The sequence below is a fragment of the Mixophyes fleayi genome, chromosome 4 (genome assembly GCF_038048845.1).
Source record: "Mixophyes fleayi isolate aMixFle1 chromosome 4, aMixFle1.hap1, whole genome shotgun sequence".
In the NCBI taxonomy this organism is placed as follows: Eukaryota; Metazoa; Chordata; class Amphibia; order Anura; family Limnodynastidae; genus Mixophyes; species Mixophyes fleayi.
Genome location: NC_134405.1, coordinates 52066919 through 52091001, shown reverse-complemented (window position 1 = coordinate 52091001; position 24083 = coordinate 52066919). Strand labels below are relative to the sequence as shown.

Sequence of the window (24083 nt, the reverse complement as noted above, 5' to 3'; positions counted from 1 at the left end):
TAGTTATGGTGAATGAAAGATGATTGGACACAGCAGCAGAAAGCACTTTTGGCAAATCCTGGACTCATAAGCATATAAATTCCCACAATTCAGTGCTCTAAGCCAAAGAATAGATTTGTCTCGCCACAATTGAAAAGAGATCTACGTCGCAAGTGCTGATTGCCACATTCAAATTCAGTCAACTTTGCGCAGTGGCATTACCGTAACCAATGAGGTGAAACCGAGATGTGGTTATTGCTAGTTGAAAACTTTTCCCAATACCCCGCCATGATGACTTGCAATATAGTCAGCATTGGCAATTTTTGTTAGTCTCCTAGGAGACTGTTAGTTATGGTGAATGAAAGATGATTGGACACAGCAGCAGAAAGCCCTTTTGGCAAATCCTGGACTCATAAGCATATAAACTCCCACAATTCAGTGCTCTAAGCCAAAGAATAGATTTGTCTCGCCACAACTGGAAAGAGATCTACGTCGCAAGTGCTGATTGCCACATCCAAATTCAGTCAACTTTGCGCAGTGGCATTACCGTAACCAATGAGGTCAAACCGAGGTGTGGTTATTGCTAGTTGAAAACTTTTCCCAATACCCCGCCATGATGACTTGCAATATAGTCAGCATTGGCAATTTTTGTTAGTCTCCTAGGAGACTGTTAGTTATGGTGAATGAAAGATGATTGGACACAGCAGCAGAAAGCCCTTTTGGCAAATCCTGGACTCATAAGCATATAAACTCCCACAATTCAGTGCTCTAAGCCAAAGAATAGATTTGTCTCGCCACAATTGGAAAGAGCTCTACGTCGCAAGTGCTGATTGCCACATCCAAATTCAGTCAACTTTGCGCAGTGGCATTACCGTAACCAATGAGGTCAAACCAAAGTGTGGTTATTGCTAGATGAAAACTTTTCCCAATACCCCGCCATGATGACTTGCAATATAGTCAGCATTGGCAATTTTTGTTAGTCTCCTAGGAGACTGTTAGTTATGGTGAATGAAAGATGATTGGACACAGCAGCAGAAAGCCCTTTTGGCAAATCCTGGACTCATAAGCATATAAACTCCCACAATTCAGTGCTCTAAGCCAAAGAATAGATTTGTCTGGCCACAATTGGAAAGAGATCTACGTCGCAAGTGCTGATTGCCACATCCAAATTCAGTCAACTTTGCGCAGTGGCATTACCGTAACCAATGAGGTGAAACCGAGGTGTGGTTATTGCTAGTTGAAAACTTTTCCCAATACCCCACCATGATGACTTGCAATATAGTCAGCATTGGCAATTTTTGTTAGTCTCCTAGGAGACTGTTAGTTATGGTGAATGAAAGATGATTGGACACAGCAGCAGAAAGCCCTTTTGGCAAATCCTGGACTCATAAGCATATAAACTCCCACAATTCAGTGCTCTAAGCCAAAGAATAGATTTGTCTCGCCACAATTGGAAAGAGCTCTACGTCGCAAGTGCTGATTGCCACATCCAAATTCAGTCAACTTTGCGCAGTGGCATTACCGTAACCAATGAGGTCAAACCAAAGTGTGGTTATTGCTAGATGAAAACTTTTCCCAATACCCCGCCATGATGACTTGCAATATAGTCAGCATTGGCAATTTTTGTTAGTCTCCTAGGAGACTGTTAGTTATGGTGAATGAAAGATGATTGCCAAAAGGGCTTTCTGCTGCTGTGTCCAAATACTGGACTCATAAGTATATAAACTCCCACAATTCAGTGCTCTAAGCCAAAGAATAGATTTGTCTCGCCACAATTGGAAAGAGATCTACGTCGCAAGTGCTGATTATATTTATTTCTCCTAATGACCCTCAACATTATATTGTTAGCACCCATATTACATCAATAAATACCATGACAATACAGTTTTTTGCACCAAAATGACAGCAGTAAAAAGTCCCCCCACACACACTCATACTACATCAATACCCATCCACATTACAGCAATACTCTCTCCTACTTATTAGCAATACTAAGCCCCAAACACACTACAACATTGCCACCAGTACGTCACCCCATACTACAGCAATTCCACCAATTATACCAATGTTTTGTATTTTCAAATCTCCCACAAAATAGCAAACAACAGAATACTTACACACATATAGGTAACAGGTATCCTTTTCTCTCAATTAAATAGTAATGGCAGAGTTTTATTTCATGTGGAATGATTCATGAAAATTCTAACAAATATATCAGAAAAAACATAACTATTGAATGATCATTTGAACCCACACGGCCGCATTAAAAGTATTTCCATCTACAGCAAAATGTCAGAGAAAAATATTTTATTTACTACAGTAACTGGATATGCGTCTTTTCTAATCATTTTAAATAACACAGTATATAAATTAAGGGGGGTAAAGGAGGTGGGTGAGAGATAATCTGATGTGATCCATCAGTTTGATTAGATAGGAGACATTTAGATTATTTACCTGGAGACGTCTACCCCCTTGACTCACAGGCAGGGCTGACAAGAGGAATTTTGTCGGCCCCGGTACAGAAACTTCTTTGGGCTTCCGTCATATTCAACAATGAGAGACTTGCTTTTGGCAGAAGTTCATATTATGCCACACCAAAGTGCCTCTAGCTCATAATATCTCACATCGCAGTGCCCTCAGGTCATATTATGTCACATAATATTACCCTCAATTCATATTTGGTCATGCAGTAGTGCCCACAAATCATATACCATACAGTAGTGCCCCCAAATCACATTATGACACAATTGTGCCCACAAATTACATTATGCCATACAGTAGTGCCCCCAAATAACAGTATGCCATACAGTAGTGCCCCAAATCAATAGCAGTGACCAGACAAAAACTCATTCACAAATAAAAATTGGTACAGCTTAATACCCCATTTACAATGCAAAGAAAAATAGATATATATTGACACAATCACAGATAAAATTTGACAAGCAGCGGTTTTTCCTCTTAATTAAAAAGCTCTGTACACATAAATATGCAAGAAACATTACAGCACAATAATGTGCAATACATAGTGTTTTAAACATCATTGGATACACAGTAGTGCCTGCAGTTCAAGAAAGGATGGTGAAAAACATATTGGACACGAGAAAATATATGAACTTACCTGATTATGGCATCCTGTGTTCTGTTCTTCTACTGGGCACGCTGGGCGAGTAGGGATCAGCAGCTGTCAGCTCACACAGCCAGTCGGGAGCAGGGGCATAGGGCAGTGGTCGAAGTGGAAATTTAGAAGTGGGGGTATAGAAAATATACCTGAATGGAGTATGAAGGATTGATTTTTTTTTTTATTTTTGTTTTTTTTAACACTTGTCCCCTCTGTGCATTCCCATTCTTCATTACTACTTGTGTTTTATGATGGCTGCATCCCTGACATTCCCATTCTTAAGATGTCTCTCCCTTTACACTTTCTTTTAGCTATGCCCCTGCACCATCTTATCCTTTGTCCCTCTCACCCCTCTTCCTGCACCCCCTTCCCCTTGGCTCTCACCCCTCTTCCTGCAGCCCTTTCGCCCTGGCTCTCACCCCTCTTCCAGCACCCTTTTTCCCCCTGGCTCTCACCCCTCTTCCAGCACCCCCCTTTTCCCCCTGGCTCTCACACCACTTCCAGCACCCCTTTTCCCCCTGGCTCTCACCCCTCTTCCAGCACCCCCTTTTCCCCCTGGCTCTCACCTCACTTCCAGCACCCCTTTTCCCCCTGGCTCTCTGTCCTCTTCCTGCACTCAATCCACCCTGGCTCTCTCACACTCCTGAGAACCCCCCCTTTCAAAAATTGCGGCAGCCCCCCCTCCTCGGAAAATCACGGCACCCCCCGCGACAATCCACCCACGAAAATCGCGGTACCCCCCCCCCCCCCACGAAAATCGTGGCACCCCCCCACACGATCCCCTTACTCATTGAGAAAATAAAAAAAAAAATCTGCAAACTGTGTCCACATTACAGGGCACAGTCACAGTAAAGAGTGATCCAGCGCAATGGAGGTGGCTGGTTCCTGGGGAAGAGCCAGCCATCAGAAAGCAGGGGAAGTGTCGGCCGGCCCATCTAGCCACCGGCCCTTCTGGCATTTGCCAGAAGTGCCAGATGGCCAGTCCGGCCCTGATTGTCAGCATTGGCAGTTTTTGTTAGTCTCCTAGGAGACTGTTAATTATGGTGAATGAAAGATGTTTGTTTATATGCTTATGAATCCAGGATTTTCCAAAAGGGCTTTCTGCTGCTGTGTCCAACCACAATTCAGTGCTCTAAGCCAAAGAATAGATTTGTCTCGTCACAATTGGAAAGAGCTCTACGTCGCAAGTGCTGATTGCCACATCCAAATTCAGTCAACTTTGTGCAGTGGCATTACTGTAACCAATGAGATCACATTGAGGTGTGGTTATTGCTAGTTGAAAACTTTTCCCAATACCCCGCCATGATGACTTACAAAAATTGCCAATGCTGACTATATTGCTAGTCTTCTAGGTTATGTTGAATGAAAAATCATTGGACACAGCAGCAGAAAGTTCTTTTCCTGGGTGGCTCTACTGGCCCTCTACACTACGCCGATCAGCCAAGATACTGCAGGAAGTGCGGGGAATCTGATCACATGTCGAGAAGCTGCAAGATATCAGCCTGCAGGAATTGCAGAGTGGCAGGGCACGAGACAAAGGACTGCCCAAAGAAGACAGCTTGCAACCTCTGTGGCCTGACAAGCCACATCTAAAGTTACTGCCCCCGGAGGGCTTGAACCTATGCTGCAGCAGCCGTGAATGGACTGCCGGAAAGTGGACCTGCCCCTGTCCAGCAGCCCAAGCCAGCCCAGAAGAAGCAACAGAAGCCCATACCTTAGCCACGAGTGCGTAAGAGGTCTCTTATCCCTTCTTTTCCCACCCCCTTCCAACCTCCGTCCCCACTCCTTCTGCCCCTGCTCCAGTTTTTGCAGTATCTCCCTCCCGTCCTGCTGTCACAACTTCCGCACACGCTTCAACCCGCTCCCGTCCTTTTCCCACCTTCACCCCTCCCCCTGTCGCAACCCTCCCCCCTCACTCCCCTGTAGTAGCACTAACCCCCTCCAACGCTATTGCAGCTCCCTCCCTTTCCCAGGAAGATTTTCACCTTATTGTCTCCCCTGTAGGTAAGGGGAACCAACTAAGGAGGAAGAGGAAAGAGCTAGACAGCCCAGCTGCCAGCTCCAACTCTTCAAAGAAGCTCAGGATTCAGAACCGGAGGAGGAATTGGAGGTGAAGGAATTCATGCAGCTGCCCAACATCTGCCTTTTCGACCATCTGAATGAGAGAGGTATGCTCCCACCTCACCATGGGGACATGGGAAGACCAGACCAAGTCCCACCGGACAAGGAGAGTAACTAACTAGCTGTGCTTTCTTTTTTCTCCCAACTTATGTCTTATCCTTTACACTCCTCACATTAATGGTAAAAAGAGAAAAGTTAGCCGTCAGTCTGTGTTTACCTTTCTAGACAGCCAGAAATGTGATGTTTACATGTTGCAGGAATGTTCTTTGCATTTCTCTAGCTCCTATAGGCACCTAGGTAGGCAGTGGTCTCATGGGCCCTCCTATTGGTCTGGGGGGAGTGACTGTAAGTCTGCGGGGGTCGCCATACTTAATCCAGTGTGAAGAGGCTTCCCCTGATATGATCAGGAGTTTGTCTGCAGCAGATTGCTTATCATAGACGGCTCTTGGGCGGGTGATCCTATCAGGCTTATCTGTGTGTATGCATCCTCTGGTAAGAATGAAAGATGGGTTGGAGACAGCAGCAATAAATCAAGGGTCTTTTGCCATTGGGAGGTGAGAGCTGACCATGGCAATAGGCTTTTTTGCATCGGAGAGTGTGTTGGAGAGCTCAGCACAGAAGTAATCTGCACAAGATGGCAGGTGTTAAAAACACAGTGAGGATCATCGTGGAGTCTGCAAAGAAGGAGCAATGGCAGCTGGCCTATATTGTGGATACAATTATTGAAGGATTTGCAGAGATGAAGAGAGAATCCATTTTCTGCATTCAAGACTTTCCTGCTATGGGTTTGTACAATATTTCCATTTATGAGTTTGAATTTCCTTGACAGGTTGAAAGCAAATAGTCCAAACAGGCCACAAACAGTCTTGGGTCAGTACTGACTTTTGTGCCGTTATTTTTATGTGGGGAGAAACCCCTTTCAGTCCATTTGTATAACCCTTTCATTAAGTTGGAATTAATTAAGGTCTTTTTGTTAAAGTATTGTTCCCTTGTGAGAGGTGGAGAGAAGCAGTTTAACAATTATGGCATATTTAATGGAAAAGTAAAGCTCTGGGCCAGGCTGAAAAGAGACCCTGAAGGAATTGGAGGGGTTAAGCACCCACTGGCAAATTTTACAGTTGCAGGGGCCAGGAATTTCCTCTATTACCCTGGACAACCATGTTACTGCAGACTCTGCTATGACTATGGTCACACAAAGGAGCAATGTGGTAAAGGTAAATGTTGTAGAAACTGCTATGAGACTGGCCAAGAAGCTGGCACATGCCCAATGCCAAATACAGAAAAAACAAGAAACAAGAAAAACTGGATTTAGACATTCAAATTCATAGCTTAAAGCATAGAATGGCTGCTATTGTTGCAACTGAAGAAAATCAGCTGGTTACTAATCAGCCAGCTGGTGTGAGTTAAGGGAGTTCAGCTGCAATGTTGGAGGCTGCTAATGCAGCATCAGTAAGGACTGAAACTGACCGCTCTGATCACGTGCTGACTGCAGAGAATGAACAAGTGCCTGTTGCAGCTCTTTCAAAAGGAATTGTTTTTGTCCCACCTATGACAATGTGCTGCCTGTACAGAAGAGGCAGGTGAGGGAACTAGTGAAAGCCTTTATGGTTCTCCACTTTCAAACGGAGCTCAGCCTAGTGATGCAGAGGCTACCACTTTGGCAGCTGGGGCTACTGTGGACATTGTTTCCAGTCCGGAACAATGTACAGGGTCGGCAGCCTGAAGTATTGGTCACAAATGAAGATGACAATTTTGAATTAATTAAAGCAAAGAGAAAAGGTGCAAAAAAGCCACGACTGGACACGGGATAAATTCCTCTTGCTCAAAATTGTTATGAGGCTCTCAGTGTGGAAAGAATGGACACCCTGCCTGCTCCTGCTTCGCCTCCTTTTTTTTTTTTTTTAAATATATTTTTATTCAAATTTTTTGTCAAAAATAAATGGTACAGCATATGTTATGGTCATACAACTCATAACAGAATTAACAGTGATAGTTTGTAATACAGTTGCGGTAAGGAACTCAGAACCACCACAAACGGAGAGGTCCTCGAGATTAATAAAATACAGGTAAAACAAGATTCAAAAGAATTGTGGTTATGAGATAACCGGAGTACCATGGAGGGAGGATGGAGAAAGAGGAAGGGAGAGGGAAAGAAAAGAAAAAAAAAAAGAGAAGTGGAAAAACAGAGAGGGGGCAGATTGTAGGGGGGGGGGGGAGAAGGGAGTGTTAGTAGAGGGAAGAACAAGGAAGAAGGGGAGCTAGGCTCTAACAAATACTGCGGTATCGTTATTTACATTTTTCAAGAAGAGGAATGTGTAGCAGAGAAGTATTCTTGCCACCTATGCCATGTGGAGAGAAATTTGTAAGGGCGATCATTAACTACACTAGTCATGTGCTCTAGGTTATAAATATGCCAAACACTTTGTATTAGTTCCAAAACAGAAGGGCTCTCTGAATGTTTCCATTTCCTGGCTATTAAGCATCTGGCTGCGGTCAGGATGTGGTTCGGGAGTAACCACATAATTTTGTGGGTGTCAGGAGGTAGCCGAGGGAGGAGAAAGTAAGATAGATGGAATGGAGATCTTTGATTTGTTATTTTATGAATAAGATCAGCTACCTCTTTCCAGAAGGGGATGATTTTTGGGCAGCTCCACCAGATGTGGGACAGGGAGCCGCGTTGGCCACAGTTGCGCCAGCAAAGGTCAGAGGTTGCCGGATAGATTGTTTTCAGTCTGGATGGGACTAAATACCACCGGAATAAGAGTTTATAGGAGTTTTCTTTTATCTGTGTACAGATAGAGGATTTAGCGACTGCCTTGCGAATCTCCGTCCACTCCTCCGGATCCAAAGATTCAGCCATCTCCTCCTCCCAGCGGAGCTCATGAGCCTCCTTGTCAGGTAAATTGTGACTCATCAGTAGGGAATAGAAAGTGGATATTAAACCTTTAGAAGACGTTTTGTTTTTGCAGAAGGATTCTAGGGGGGAGCGATTATGAGGAACACGAGGGTCTATTAAGGTGGAGAAAATGTGTCGAATTTGTAGATATTGATAAAACGTGGAGGGCGAGAGATGGAAACGCTCACGGAGATCAGAAAAAGTCGGGAAAAAACCCATTGGGACTATATCAGACAGGAACAAGATATTCTGTCTTGTCCATTGGGAGAAAGATTTAGGATTGATCCCTGGAGGGAAAGAGGGGTTATGCCACAAAGGGAACATCCGCTTGGGATTAGACAAGAGTTTAAAAGTGCGGGTGCAATATTTCCAAATTTCTATGGAAAAACAAACTGTTGGGGGGAGGGCGTGCAAATGGGGAAGTTCTTTAGGATCTAGCCAGAACAAAATACTGGGGGAAAGCATCTGGAGGAGATCCGCCTCTGTGTCAACCAAGAGTCTAGTTTGGGGGAGAGAATGAGATAGAACGGCTTGGGTGAGGTGAGACGTCAGATAATATTTATGGAGGCAAGGCAGCCCCAAACCACCATTACAGGCGTGATGATAGAGAACTTTAAGGCGTACTCTAGGACATCGACCGGATCAAATAAATTGCGAGATGCTTGTCTGGAGATATTTAAGAAAAAGCGATGGGACTCGTACAGGGAGGGTCTGGAAGAGGTAGAAAATTCTTGGAATATTCATCTTAACTGAGGCCATCCTACCAATCCGTGAGATATACTTTGGGGACCAGGATTTGAGCTCACGCCTTAGGGCGGTTACCAGTGGGGGAAAGTTGGCAGAAAATAGACGATAATAAGTTTTAGTGAGATTGACACCTAAGTATTTAATACGATGTGGCTGCCAGTGAAATTTGAAGGTGTCTTGCAAGTGAGTTTGGGTGATCGTAGGGAGATTGAGGGCAAGAGCTTCGGTCTTATCGGAGTTGATTTTAAAATTCAAAAGGAGACCGTACTCGTTAATTTCAGCAAAAACAGACGGGGCAGAGATATGAGGATTTGTAAGGGTAAGAAGGACGTCGTCTGCGTACAAGGCTAGTTTAGCCGATCTTAAACCTGTGGATATACCAGAGATATTGGGGTTGAGGCGAATTCTGGAGGCCAAAGGTTCCATCATTAGAGCAAAGAGGAGGGGAGAGAGGGGGCATCCCTGTCTGGTGCCATTCCGAATTGAGAACGTTGCTGAGGCGCATCCATTAGCCAGAACCGTTGCTGAGGGGTAAAGAGAGGCGATGCAGTTGAGAAAGGGACCCTGTATGTTTGATGCTTTGAGGACCTCGCGCATGAAAGGCCATGAAACCCGGTCAAAGGCTTTTTCAGCGTCAAGCGCAAGCACCAGAGCTGGAGTTTTGAGCTTATTTGAAGCGTGGATCAGATTGATGACCTTTCTTATGTTATCGGCTGCCTGACGATTGGGAATGAACCCACTTGGTCGGGGTGGACCAAGGAGGGAATCACATTGGCCAAGTGATTTGCTAAAATCTTAGCGAAGAGTTTTAAATCTGTGTTTAGCAATGATATTGGGCGATAACTTGCACAAATACCAGGATCCTTTCCCTCTTTCGGGATCACCACTATGTTGGCTCTGGTAGTGGCGCTGTCAAACTTTTGGCCCTTGAGGAAAGAATTGAAAAGATCTAGAAGCATGGGTGAGAGGACAGGGAGCAACTTTTTATAATATATGGGTGTGAGACCATCCGGGCCCGGGGCGGAGGTATTTCTCAGGGATTTAACCGTAAATTTCAATTCGTCAGCGGATATATCCTGGCTAAGTGAGGAAGATTGCGACTCACTAAGCGCGGGCAGACGGCAGGTATTTAAGAATGTTTTGATTCGAAGTCTGAGGTCTCTAGGTGGGGGAGCATTAGATTGAAGGTCGTATAATTTGGAGTAAAATTCCTGGAACCGGTTAGCTATCTTCTGAGGGTCAAAATGCTTACAGGAGAAGGCATCTTGAATATGGATAACTCTGTTACGAGTCCGTTTGGCACGTAAACTACGAGCCAAAAGGGCGTCGGCTTTGTTGCCTTTCTCGTAGAATTTTTGTCTGAGCCATTGCAGCGTGTTGGCCGCTTTATTGGACAAAAGTTGCTGTAATTGAGCTTTTAACGGCTAGGATTTTTAAATAAGTTTTGTGTCTTGGGTAGCGTTGATGCTTCTTGGTGAGGGAAAGAAGCTCAGATTAGAATTCTTGAATCCGAGCTAAATGGATTTTTTTCTGAGCTGATAATATACTAATTAAGAGGCCTTGGATAGTCGCTTTGTGAGTCTCCCATAAAACCGAGTGCGAGATATCTGGGGAGGAGTTGAAGTTTCTGAACTCCTCGATTGCCTGTGACACTTTCTGAAGGTTTTTTGGTTTGGAGACAAGGGAGTCGTGCATGCGCCAAGACCGATGAGGGCGGACTACGGGAAGGATATCCACATCAAGAGAGACCGCCGCGTGCTCCGACCAGGTAACTGGGATTATATCCGAAGAGCGCAGGGAAGAAGTGGCGGATTTATCTGTGAAAATCGTGTCAATACGCGTATGGATGTTGTGAGGGACGGAAAAGTGCGTGTATGCACGAGCAGAAGAGTTCAGGACTCGCCAAGAGTCATAAAGATCATACAGCTTAACTAGGGAGCAAAGATGACGAGAGTCTCTAGAGGTCCGCAAAGAGGAGGTCTAGTTTGGCATCCAGCGTGACATTAGGAGCAGAGAGAGTTGCTATGGTTATGGGTGTTTGGGAAATAGAGCCAACCAGTATTGTGTATCTGCCTTGGTCATCTGTTATTGTGGAATGTACAGTTAATGGAATTGACTGATGGACTAAGATAGCAGTGCCGCTAGTTTTGCGAGGAGGAGTGGAATAGAATGCATGCGGAAAGGTTCTATTTGTAAGGCTTGGGTGTGAGTGCGTAAAATGTGTTTCCTGCAGGAGAACTATGTGAGCTTTAAGGCGTTTTAATTTCTGGAGCGCCATGGTGCGTTTCTGTGGGGCATTGAGACCATTAACATTTAAAGATATTATCTTGATAGTCATGGTGGGTGTGGAAGAGGAAAGCTTAATGAGGCGAGTCTGAAAGCTAGGCAAAAAGAGAGGAGCAGTAGAGATGTTAGTAGGAGGGGGGAGGGGGGGGGGGGAGGGAAGGGACCAGAGATGGGGATCCCAGACTCCGGTTTAAAACAATGTGGATGACACATCCTGTGTGTCAATGGGGTTCGTGGGGGTCTTGACTGGCAAACCAAGTGACAGCCAAGGATAGTTACAAGCTAACAAACTTGTTAAGACAGAAGGGGAGAGTTTGGTGAACCTTGGGGAAGGTGTAGTGATCAGAAGGATCATTTTGAGGATAATGCCCTGTCCAGGGGAAGGCCTAAGACCCAAATCCCAGGCCCCTATCCGGATGATGGCATATCATTTAAACTAGCATGAAAGCGTATCTGATATAAAAGTAAAGTATGAGGGGGACATCCAGAAAAGCGGCCAAAACCGCAAAAGTGGATTAACGACTATAGATAAATGGGGAGGGTCTTCCGTCAGGTCCGGAAGAAATGAAGTGTGTGTGTTTTAAAGGTCCAGGGTTTATATAGGGGGAAATCTGAAAACCGAGTAGACTAAGCGATAGAAACATGTTTTAAATCAATAGCATCACAGAGAACTAACAACACTTCTAGAATAATGAACATTTCTAATGGTATTTATTGGGTAACAATGGCCTATCTAGCATATCCTTGCCAAAGTAGTGTAAATTAGGGAGGGCTCAATATGGACACATGATCTCCAAAAAACACTATTGTGAAAAGCCACTGGGTAGCCATTCTACAATAGAGAGAACATTATGTGAAACATCAAACATGAGTTGTTGGAAACAGAAATGCTAGGGTATATCAATTAACAGAGTCATGACCCTGTCGGAGTAGCGCAAGTTGGGAGGGACCCAGATGAATTGCATAGGTCAGACCCAAAGAACACCACCCCGCAAAATCATTAATTAGAAAAAAACAAAAACACTCTCTGGAAATGACATGGAGCATCAAACATATATTAATAATAATAATAATAATAATAATAATAATAATAATAATAAATGACAAAAGACAAAACAAAAAAAAACAACAAAACAGTTTCTTAGATGGGTACTATTAAGTCGAGTCCTCTGAGGTGAAAATGAATTCTATATCAGCGCAGATCCGGAGGTCCGGAGAACCTGTAATGGAGAGCAGGGAGAGAGGGAGAGGCAAGAGAAAACAGGAAAACAAAAGCGAATCAGGAAAACACACAAGACATGTTGATGGTGGGCGGAAGCCCGGCGAGGAGACCCAAAAGCAAGTTAGGCTGTAGAACAATTAGGTAAGGGAGCTCTCCGCAGGGGGGATTAGCTGTTTGCAGGCAGGGTTGGAGCAGTCATTGGGATGCCCAGCTTCTCCAGCATTAAGAGACCTTCTTCGTGAGTCTTAATCCTATAGGGGGAGCCATTGTGAGTAACCTGTAGAGAAAAGGGGAAGCCCCAGCGATATCGGATGCGATTATTTCTGAGGGCTTTCATGATGGTGATCAGGTTGCGGCGTTTCCTTAGGGTTGAAGGAGCTAAATCCTGAAAAATCTGGAGGTTATGATCCGAGTAAGAAATAGCTGGAGTATTGCATGTCGCAGCTAAAAATTGTTCTTTGACAGTGTAGTAATGGAATCTAATCACCACGTCCCTGGGCGGTTGGTCCGCAGGAGGTTTGGCACGCAGGGCTTTATGAGCACGGTCCAGTAGAAAGTCAGAAGAAGGAGTGTCAGGAAGGCATTGGCGGAGGAGCCCCTCTAAATATTTAGGTAAAGCTTCAGCATCAATGAGCTCCGGAATATTTTTAAGGCGGACGTTATTGCGTCTTGTCCGATTCTCAACATCCTCATTGTGGTCTTGCATATCTGAAAATAGATTGACGCATTTCTGTGAGTTGTTTGTCGACCGATTCTTGGTGGGAGCAGATATCATCTACTTTGCGTTCTACTGAATCTGTGCGGTTACCAAGGGCCAGAACCTCAGCTTTAATGTCCTGAATAACAGCTCTCATCTCAGATTGTATGGTGGATTGAATTATTTTCAACAGCTCTGGTGTGGAGCAAATTACATTTGAGGGTTGGGACCCCTCGTGGTCCGAAGCCGGCGAAGAAGGAGTTTCAAGTATGAAAGCACCCACTTGTGTTCTGTCTTTGCGGGAAAACATGGCCGGCTGGACAGCTTTTTTCGGTTTGTGAGACATAACTCAGGAAGCAGATGAAGCACTTGTGCGGTACTCCTCGGCTGCGGAATAGTATGCTCAAAACACGATGCTAGCGTATGATCCCCAAGGTTCAAGGGAGGAGTTTAATTACTCCATATTAAAAGGCTTATTAGTAGGCAGGGGAGGAGAACACAGGGGTTCTGTGTTGTCTTATATAGGGAGTATAACACTTGAAGATATCAATGAGCAGTAGGGTATGTATACCGACACTAGATGGCGTCAGAGTCCAACAAACTGTGTTGAGAGAGAAAGAAAAAAAAAGTCTAGGTGGCCTAATTTATGAACTGCACAAGTAGGCCACTAGATGGCAGTAGGGCACCGGATGGGACTTGTGAAGAATATAATGTATATTTTAGCCACAAGATGGCAGCAACATCTCAATGGATGCAAAAAAAAAAATGAAACTCCTTGCTGGGAGTTGATATGGTTGCAAAAACTTTTGTATTTTGGTGAAGACGGCAAAGCTACTTATTTTGATGGTGCCTTGGCTTACAGCCTATTGTGGAAGGGTACAGAGTTTGTGAATGATATTAGACCTAAGAGGCTTGCCTGCACTCTACGTGAAATGAAGCCTGAAGTCTCGGAAATTTCCCTCTGATCTGGAGGCTGTGTCAGGGGAGCACTATCGGATCTCAGAGTGGACTGAGTGGCTCCAGGGGGAGTAATTGTAGAATGCTGCCCAGCACCTCAGCGTGAAGTGACCGATGGGCTGGCTGCCAACGGGGGGGGGGGGGTCGCGGGGACCGGCGCTGTATACAACTTGCGCTCAATAGCAGGCTAGGCGGTATACCTGCAGCAGCAGAGGGACCAAGGTATCCCTCCTTGAGCAAATAAATCAACAAATGAAACCTTCTCAATTGCGCTGACAGTAAATGAATACCATCTAATGCAAAAAAAATATATTAAATGTTGATAGCTTAGACAATAGAAATAACAGGATGATAAGAACAATGAAATAGCTCAAACTAAGGTGAGAAAATGATATTGCTGACCTGTAAATATTCTGCACGAAACCAGAAATGAATATTGCACAGTGCAAGTGTCACATTCATAGAACAAAATGGTAAAAAATAATGAATGGAAATAAAAAACAGTGTTATCAAAGAGAATACAGGTGATTTCTAACACTATGAATGTGACACTTACACTGTTTACTCATGATATTGTGTATTCGATGTTTGGTTTTTGTTTTCTTTTACTATTACTTCTCTCTATGTGAGGGTTTTCCAATCAAAAGCAAGAAGAGCTGCTATACTACAAGATATAGTGGAAAATGGGGGTGATGTATTTTTTTTTTGCAAGAATATGGTTTAAGTTTAGCCCCTAAAGAGAAGGAGTGGAGACATGGGCCAGCAGTATGGTCTTTATCAAAGAATAATAGAAGCGATGGCATTGTTTTTTTAGTTAGAAATAAAGAAATTAAAATCGAGAAATATACAGTTATAGAAGAAGGAAGGTGTATATTAGTTATAGTTAATTATAGAAATGTTTCCGTAAGAATCTTTAATATTTCTGCGCCTGCAGTGAAGGTGGAGGGGAAAGTTTTATTTGAAAAAATTAGATTTTTTTTTTTACCAGGGAGAATCCCGTTGGTGATAGTAGGAGATTTAAATTGTAAAATAGGGATATCTAATAATGACGTTACTGCAAGTTAATTAACCAGATTATATCAGACTTTAAGTTAATAGATGCGGTGGTGAGATGTGGTGTGAACCCGGTGCCTGATACAAACCACGCTGAGAGGGGGGGTACACTTCAAGGGGAGATTATGTTTTATCATCTAAACAGATTGAGATAACTAGATATAGTCAGAGGAAAGTAGGGTATTCTGACCATGAAAGTATCCAATGTAACCTACTTTTAAAAAAGATTATGTATTTGGTAAAGGGCTATGGAAGCTCAATGTCAGCCTACTAGAAGAAGAAGGGGTTAAAGAGCTTTTTGGAGCAGAATATATAGAATGGTCTAAGAATAAGGGAGATTTTACAGATATTTTGCGTTGGTGGGAGTGGGTGAAGGGGGAGATTCAGGTTTCAGGAAATGTGCCTTTAAAATGTCAGCACAAAAGAGAAAGAAGTATGAAAGATGGAATGCTAGGTTATAATATTTGTGTAATATTTGAGGAAGGTTATGAAGCAGAGGAGGACATTAAAGAAGCTCGTAGAGAATTAAATAAAGTGTTGTCACAGAGAGGAAAATAAATAATATTTCAGGCCAAAGTGGATAAACTTGAAAAAGATGAAAAATGTACTAGGTTCCTTATAAAAAAGTAGCAGCGGGAAGATGGATGAGCTCTCTGGGAAATGAAAAAGGGGAAGAAGTAAGAGAAAAGGAGATGGAAAAAGTTATAGAAAATTTTTATGAGGATCTCTATAGAGAAAAGGATAAAGACGTGGAGTTAATGGAGGAATCATAGGTGGTTTAGAAGGTAAAGTGAATGAAGACTTTTTTCTAACCTTTTGAGAGAGATAAAGAAGGAAGAATTAAAAAGGGTGATAGATGGATTGGTGAAAAATAAGACGCCAGGGAAAGATGGTTTACCTATGGAATTCTACAGGTTTGTTTTGGAGGTAATAAGTAGTGATGTATTAAAGTTGTGTAAATATATGTGGCAATATGTGAAAATTGCTGATTCAATGAAGCATGGAGTGGTTGTTTTAATTGTTAAAAAGGGAAATAAGAAAGACTTAAACAGTCGGAGAACTGTTACTTTGTTAAATTTAGACAATAAAATTTTTGCTAAGTTAATTTTTCTTAGGATGAGGGAGGTAGTAGACCAAGTGGTTACAAGAGAACCAGGTGTGTGGAGTTGTAGGAATATAGAGGAAAATCTTATTCTGCTGAGAGACAATTTGTGGGATGTAGAGGAGAGGGAGCAGAGTGTGACGGTCTTTTCAATGGATTTTGAGAAAGCTTATGATAGGTTATCTCATGATTATCAGTTTCAGGTATTGATAAAGATGGGTTTCCCAGGAGAGTTTGTAAAAGTGATAAGAAGTCTCTATGAGAATATTGGTAATTGTTTCCTTGTGAATGGATCACTGGCTGGTAAGATTAGTGTTAAGTCAGGGGTACGTCAAGGGTGCCCGTTGTCACCTATAGTATTCATTTGTGCTTTGGAACCTTTACTAAACATGATCAGGAAAGAGAAGGTGATGAAAGGAGTGCTGATCCCAGGGAGTGGAGGGAGAGTGGTCAAAGTATTAGCATACATAGATGATGTGTGTATTCTTTGCGAGTCAGAGAGAGCTCTGAGAAGAGCAAGTTATTATTGTCTATATTTTGTGGAGCTTGAGGATTTAAATTCAACTGGCAAAAGAGTGAGGTTAAATGTTTTGGAAGGGAAATTGGTGTCTGAGATAGTGAGATACAAAAGTTGAGAGGAGTATTAGAATCTTAGGTATAACATTTTATAGAGATTTGAGACGAGAAGAGCTGGAAAGATGTTAAAGGAAAAGTGGAGAAAAAGTTACTTTAGTGGAGAACAAGGGATTTGTCTTATAGCTAAAAGGTTCGAATTGTAAAAGCAGTAATATTACCTTTGCTATTATTTCTAGCGAACATTTTTCCACCACCATACATGTCCTTAAGAAAAATAAATAGACTGTTGTTTGTCTTCCTGTGGGGGTCTAGGATGGAGAGGATTAAAAGAGAAACTGTCTTAAAAGCAAAGAAAAATGGTGGTTTGGATTTCCCTAATGTAGAGGCTTTCTTAGGGTTAAAGTTTGTTTTTACGGTCATAAAGATAGTGGAAGGGAAAAGTATTTCGTGTTTGATGGCAATATATGTAGCAGGGAGTGTTTTGTGGATGCTCAGATGGTGCAAATTTGATCTTAGGAAACCTGTTTCGGTTATATGCCCTAGGTGGTATGAAGGCATGGTGGTATTTATTAAAAAATTAAAATTGAATGCAGTTAATAAAGAGAAATGGAAGCAGAAAAAGATAATGAAGGAAAATATAAGAAGAGATGAAGTTGTACTGAGCATACCATATCAATATTTGATACAACTAAGCAAAGTTTGGGAAACATTGTTGATAGGTGGGATGACTATTAAACAGAGATATATGGTGAGGCTAAGTTTAAATGGAGCTTTACCTGTTAGAGATTGGTTAAAAGAAAGGGACTTTGTGAGGTCTGAAACATGTCCGAAAGAGGGATGTAGAGGAAGAGAAACTGTGGCACATCTCTTTTGGGCTTGTCGAAGAGCGCAAGAAGTATGGGAAGAATTAAGACCCTTGGGTAAAGAGCTAACAGATATTGGAAAGATGTCATTAGAATTTGTGGTTTTTGGGTGGGGAGCTTGTGGGAAGGTAAAATAAAGGGTTTTGTGGCTTTTTATTACATGTGTAAAAGAAGTCTTATGGGATACAAGAAATCTGAGTATTTTTAAAAATGAAACGTTCCAAGTTAAAGACTGTGTGGGAATGGTTGCGGGTAAACTGTATTTTTGCTATGAATGGGATAAAAGAAAAGGTAGAGGTGCAGATGGCATATGAGCGGTTTCTAAAAGTCTATTCAGGTGTCAAAACTTGTATTGCCTGCAGGACTTTCCCAGTTCTGGTCTGTATGACATTATCTTTAATGAAGAGCAAAAGTGTTATGCTATATATGAGAAATTGTCTGCACTACGAGGAGACGTGGTATTGAAAGGGGTTGTTGTGACATTGCTGTCTTTGGTCCCAGAAAGACCTATTACAGCTCACTATTATGACCCTTATACAGTTCCGGAATTGGTGATGGCCTTTTTAAGGTGATATTGTGACTGGGTTAAATATGGTGAAAGGCTGAAAAATGCATATGGTATTTTCAATGGCAAAACAAATTTTATTGCAAGGCTGAAATGTGATCCTGAGGGAATTTATGGAGTTAAGCACCCTCCTGCTAATTTTAATGTAGCAGGGCATAGTTGGGTTTTGATTTACCCTGGGCAACCAAGGTATTGCAGGAGATGTATGTGTTTTGGCCATATGCAGAAGGATTGCTAGGAAAAAAAATGTTGTAAGAATTGCAGGAAAACTGGTCATGATGCGGGCAGTTGTCCTAAAAAAAGAAAGTGTGACCTCTGTAGGGAGGTGGACCATATGGCTATGGAGTGCCCGTTGTTTAAAAGTAAGCAGGCTTCTCCCTCGGAAATGCCTGTTGTTGTACCCGTGTCAGGAAGAAAAGTAAAGCAAAAAGTAAAGGTCTGTCAAGAAAACAAATGTCATAAAGTGAAGAGAGTCTGGTGTTTGACCCTATAGATGGCCGGTGAGTGGCCTGAGCCCTGGTGGCTCTGCTATAAAGGAGATGACTACATCTGAGGAGGAGGTAGAAAGAAAGTCTAAAATACCTAAGACTGTATCTTGTGTAAAGGAAATGTGTCAGTGTCTGCTGGGCCATCTGAAGAGATGGATCTCTCCAGCTTTCCTGAGGAGAAAAGACAACAGTTCAGGAAAAGAAATATAAAGATTGTGCCTAGATCCTTTATGCGATATATGCCTGATGAGAAACTTGAGTCTTTAGGCTTTAGGAAATGGTCTGTCCAGCCCGATCATTTAATTGTGCCTGATACTATTGTGATCGCTAGTGAAGAAACAAGGAAAAAGTTTGAAGAAGCTTGTATAGTAGTGGCAGCTCTTTGTGATTCAAGACGGCTGCTATACCTAATTTTTTGGGGTGTGGTTTGTGTGTTTTTGGAGGGATAGTGGTGGGCGTGTTTATGCTAATATTGTTGAAGATATATGGTACGTTTGAAATGTTTTGGTCTTTATAAGTAAAATAAAGATCCACAATGATGAGTTAATAACCGATTTGACATGAGATGAGGTTGAGTAATCGTTTTGTTCCTTTTGGAACAAAACATTTGTACAGTTATTCGCCATTGAGTGGTTCATTAAAAAAAAAAAGTTATTGCTAGTTGTAAACTTTTCTCAATACACCGCCATGATGACTTGCAATATAGTCAGCATTGGCAATTTTTCTTAGTCACCCAGGAGATTGTTAGTTATGGTGAGTGAATGAAACATAGGTTTGAAACATCAGCAAGAAGTCAAGGGTCTTTTGCCATTGGGAGGTGAGAGTTCACTATGGCAATAGGCTTTTTGCATCGGAGAGTGTGTTGGAGAGCTCAGCACAGAAATAATCTGCACAAGATGGCAGGTGTTAAAAACACAGTGAGAATCATCGTCTGGGGCGCACGGAGGATTGTCGGGTGGGGGGTTTCCTCCCCGACCCCCCCCCCCCCCAAAAAAAAAAAACCCGCGCTAGAGCTGCTGTATACACTACAGCACTGCCGCGGACGCTTCTTTGACAGCGCCGCGGCTGCTGTACAGGACAGTGCCGCTATAGTGGCCATTTAGTTAGCGCAGGGGGGGTTTCTGGAGACTCATAACCCCCCCCTGCGTGCGCCACTGATCGTGGAGTCTGCAAAGAAGGAGCAATGGCAGCTGGCCTATATTGTGGATACAGTTATTGAAGGAATTGCAGGGATGAAGAGAGAATCCATTTTCTGCATTCAAGACTTTCCTGCTATGGGTTTATACGATATTTCCATTTATGAGTTTGTGGCCTGTTTGAATTTCTTTGAAAGGCTGAAAGCAAATAGTACTGACCCTGGACTGTTTGGACTGACTTTTGTGCCGTTATTCTCATGTGGGGAGAAACCCCTTACAGTCCATTTGTATAACCCTTTCATTAAGTTGGAATTAATTAAGGTCTTTTTGTTGAGGTATTGTTCCCTTGTGAGAGGTGGAGAGAAGCAGTTTAACAATTATGACAGTACAGCTGCAATGTTGGAGGCTGCTAATGCAGCATCAGTAAGGACTGAAACTGACTGCTCTGATCAGGTGCTGACAGTGTCGGACTTGGGTATGAAGGACCCACCTGGGGACTGCAAAGCTAGGGGCCCACCAGAAGGGGTGTAGCCAGCCATCAAAGAGGTGAGACCAAACACTAGAGGGGGGAGTGGTCAGCCCACGAAGGACAGCTAGCACCATAGTGTGGTATATAAAGAATGCAGTGTGTGTATAAAGAATACACAGTCTTGACCTGCCCCTTAGATTGGGCAGAACAGTCACCAAAAATCGGGATTGTCCCACTAGACTAAGAACATTTGACAGACTGTCCAATCTGTTCTTGTCACTTTCACCACCTGTGGCTGCTGGTTTCTTTAGTTGCGGCTTGTCTGGATCCTGGAATGTTGGGGGCCCTATTTGGAAATAAAATGGGTATATATAGAAAATTCCAACCAGCCCCGGTGTTAAATCTATAGGACCCACAATTAATACTTAGGCCTTCCTCCAGCCCCAACATTAAAGTAATAGTATTCCCATTTAATAAATAAACCTATTTCCCTCTTTCCAGACAGCCCCAGCAATAAATTAATAGCATTTACGTATAATAAATATACCTATTTCCCGCAACCGTCACTGCCATTAAATAATTCATATTCACATTTAATAAATAGACCTCATGCTCCTCATACTCAGCCCCACATTCAATTAATAGCGCCCAAACCACCTCATCTTAAATTAATAGTCCCCAACATAAAATTAAATTGCCCCACCATCACCCCAGAAACAAAATAGCACCCATTATTTAGCCACCACCTACAACACACACATTACATTGCCACAAGCCCGCTGTGCCCCTGCATCACCATGCTGTGCCTCCTCAAGATCACACTGCACCCTCCATGCTGCTTTTGATCACCCCTTCTCCTGTCCCCCCTTTATCACACTGTGTCATGCTGCTTTTGCCACCCCTGTCTCTGGGTACCTCTTCATCACCCTGCGCCATACTGCTTTTGCGCCCCCCATCTCCGGGTACCCCTTCATCACCCTGTGCCATGCTGCTTTTGCTGCTTTAGTTAAAAATAAAGAAATTAAAATGGAGAAGTATACAGTTATAGAAGAAGGAAGGTGTATTTTAGTTATAGTTAAATATAGAAATGTTTCCGTAAGTATGTTAAATATTTATGCACCTGCAGTGAAGGTGGAAAGGAAATTTTTATTTTAAAAAAATTAGATTTTTTTTTTACCAGGGAGAAACCCGTTGGTGATAGTAGGAGATTTAAATTGTAAAATAGGGATATCTAATAATGATGTTACTGGCAACTTGTTAAGTTAATAGATGCGGTAGTAAGATGTGGTGTGAACCCGGTGCCTGATACATACCATGCTGACAGGGGGGGTACACATTCAAGGGTGTATTTTTAAAGCTCAATTAGGTCAGATCAAAATAGCCTTTAAGAAAAAAGGATATAAGAAGGAATTTTTAGAAAAGACAAAGGAAAAGATATTGCAGATTAGTAGAGAAAGTCTTTTGATTAGAAAAGATGAACACAAGATTGGTGATTCATCTTTAAAAAAATTTGACTGGGCATTTATATCCCATATCAATAAGGATTTTAATCATATAGAATTATTTTTTTAACAAGCACTGGGAGATCCTAAGGAAGGACAATATGATAGGTGATCTTATCCCAGAAAGACCAGTCTTTATATATAGAAAGGGCCCAAACTTGAAAAATAAATTGGTAAGGAGCAACTTACCTGAGGGATCCAGAAAATCAATTAGAACTATAAGTTTTCATAGATGTGGGGTCTGTATGGCCTGCAGAATTTGCAAGTCTAACATCTATGCTGAAAGAACGACACGCCTGTCAAAAACGAGATTACGGGGACATGTATCTAATATACGTAAAGGACTGGAATCCCACTCGCTATCTAATCATTTTAAAGTGTGTCATTCATGTAGACCGGAAGCAATCAAGTAATTTTGGGGAATACAGAGAATTGAGAGTGATTGGAGAAATACTGATATGATCAGTTCTCTTTCCCAAGCAGAAATTAAATGGATATTTAAATTTAAAACATTAGTCCCTAATGGTTTAAACATGGATTTTGAACTCAAGTGGTTTCTGTAAAAATAATTTATGAATGTTTTCCATTGCGGTGTAAGATCAACTTTTGTTATGATTAAACAATACAACATTTATAACACACATAGAAAGATAAGGTATTAATTTGAACTTTTCTGCTCTTTTTGTTTTTTTCTCCTTACATCGGAGAATTAATGAAAGCAATCTGGTTTTGAAGAATCATTAGGAGGATATCTGTGAGCGGTGGTAATCATTAATACGATTACCACCATTACGACACCCACGTTACCTACAAATAAAAACCGAAAGAGTTAAAAAGCGATGGCAATATTAATAGACTTCCCATTAAAGTGACTCTGAAGATCACTGATGAGGGAAAATGCTGACTGCAACTGATTTTGACTGAAGAGCTGTCCGGCACTTCTGTTTCCTGTCATCGTGACTTCTATTCCTCTGAATTTATAGCAGCAATGTTGGGCCCCCCTAGGTTAAGTGATAAAAATATATATATAGGAGTATTTCAGCGTTGCCGACTGTAATCACACGGATGTGTCCCACAATAAAACAATGCACATATAGAGATAGAAAATAACCTATATTATCTTCTTATAAACATATATAAGTGAATAAAGTGATTCAAGATACTTATGTTTTAGGAGTAGATCTGTGAGTCATTTTGTTCAGATCTTTCCTCCGTTATATGATGATGTAACATGAAAAAAATATAAAAACACAACATAGTATAATATTGTAGCAACATGTGATGTTGTGTGATGAATGTGAAATCAATCAACTTCAATTCAAGGATTTCTTCTTATGTGAATCCACTCACCAGATACAAAATATAAAAGTGCCTTGAATATTTAAACATGTTCCATACAGTGTGATTTATATAGTATTTTCACCCAACTCCTTAAGTGATAACACTTACAAGATGGAAAGAAATAATAAGCCTGGGTTCAAATTTCTTTGAAGTCCTCCATGGGAATAATCAAGATTTTTCTCCCAAATAGATATTTTCAGTATTGAATGTAAGAAAGAAAAAAATGGATCTAGTGTGATATCGTCTGGCTACAAAAATGTATTGCACATACATAGCATATGAAAAAGGTATAAAATAACATATAAAAATAACATATAAAAACTGGACCATAGTATTATGAGGGTCCCCTACCAGATACAAGTGGATAAACAGCTTGTAGATTTTTTGGATGTCAGTATCTATATTGAACAAGGGAAAATAAAAGCCAAAAGCTACAGCAAACCAACAGACGTCAACTCCTATCTGCTAAGGAATAGCGAACATCATAATAATTGGCTTAAGGGAGTCCCTTATAGTCAATTTTTAAGAGTCAAAAGAAATTGTTCAGATGAAAGAATTTTAGAAAAACACCTGAATAGGATGGAAGAGGATTTTAGAGAAAAAGACTATACAGAAGAACTAAAAAAAGCGAGAAATAAAGTGATGGATGTTAAGAGACAAAATCTACTTACAAATAAAAAAGATATTGGTAAAAAAGAACATCATAGTTGTGATAAGATGGAGTTAGCAATTACCACACAATATGGAGAACAATACAAAACTTTTGAAAAAATTATATATAAGCATTGGAACCTCTTGCATAAAGATCCGGTTTTACATGAAATTCTCCCTGAAAAGCCATCCTTTAGGTATAAGAGAGCACCAACCCTAAAGGACAAATTGATAAGAGGACCGCTAAAAGAAAATCCCCCTAATCATCTGATTAAAACCAAAGGATTTTTTAGATGTGGAGGATGTATAGGATG

At 41.8% G+C, this 24083-nt stretch overlaps 6 non-coding genes and 1 pseudogene across 6 annotated transcripts; all 7 read left to right on the top strand.

Annotated features, from left to right (window-relative positions):
- Positions 1-180: 180 nt before the first annotated feature.
- Positions 181-321, top strand: LOC142156039 (U4 spliceosomal RNA). The gene has a single exon (XR_012692117.1). It is a non-coding gene; the product is annotated as a U4 spliceosomal RNA (small nuclear RNA).
- A 184-nt stretch (positions 322-505) lies between these two features.
- LOC142155749 (U4 spliceosomal RNA) lies at positions 506-646 on the top strand. The gene has a single exon (XR_012691840.1). It is a non-coding gene; the product is annotated as a U4 spliceosomal RNA (small nuclear RNA).
- A 184-nt stretch (positions 647-830) lies between these two features.
- LOC142156148 (U4 spliceosomal RNA) lies at positions 831-971 on the top strand. Its single transcript, XR_012692221.1, has one exon. It is a non-coding gene; the product is annotated as a U4 spliceosomal RNA (small nuclear RNA).
- A 184-nt stretch (positions 972-1155) lies between these two features.
- On the top strand, positions 1156-1296 carry LOC142156001 (U4 spliceosomal RNA). The gene has a single exon (XR_012692081.1). It is a non-coding gene; the product is annotated as a U4 spliceosomal RNA (small nuclear RNA).
- Positions 1297-1480: 184 nt separating this feature from the next.
- Positions 1481-1621, top strand: LOC142156147 (U4 spliceosomal RNA). The gene has a single exon (XR_012692220.1). It is a non-coding gene; the product is annotated as a U4 spliceosomal RNA (small nuclear RNA).
- Positions 1622-4312: 2691 nt separating this feature from the next.
- LOC142156230 (U4 spliceosomal RNA) lies at positions 4313-4471 on the top strand (annotated as a pseudogene).
- A 14802-nt stretch (positions 4472-19273) lies between these two features.
- Positions 19274-19411, top strand: LOC142156232 (U4 spliceosomal RNA). Its single transcript, XR_012692300.1, has one exon. It is a non-coding gene; the product is annotated as a U4 spliceosomal RNA (small nuclear RNA).
- Positions 19412-24083: the final 4672 nt, after the last annotated feature.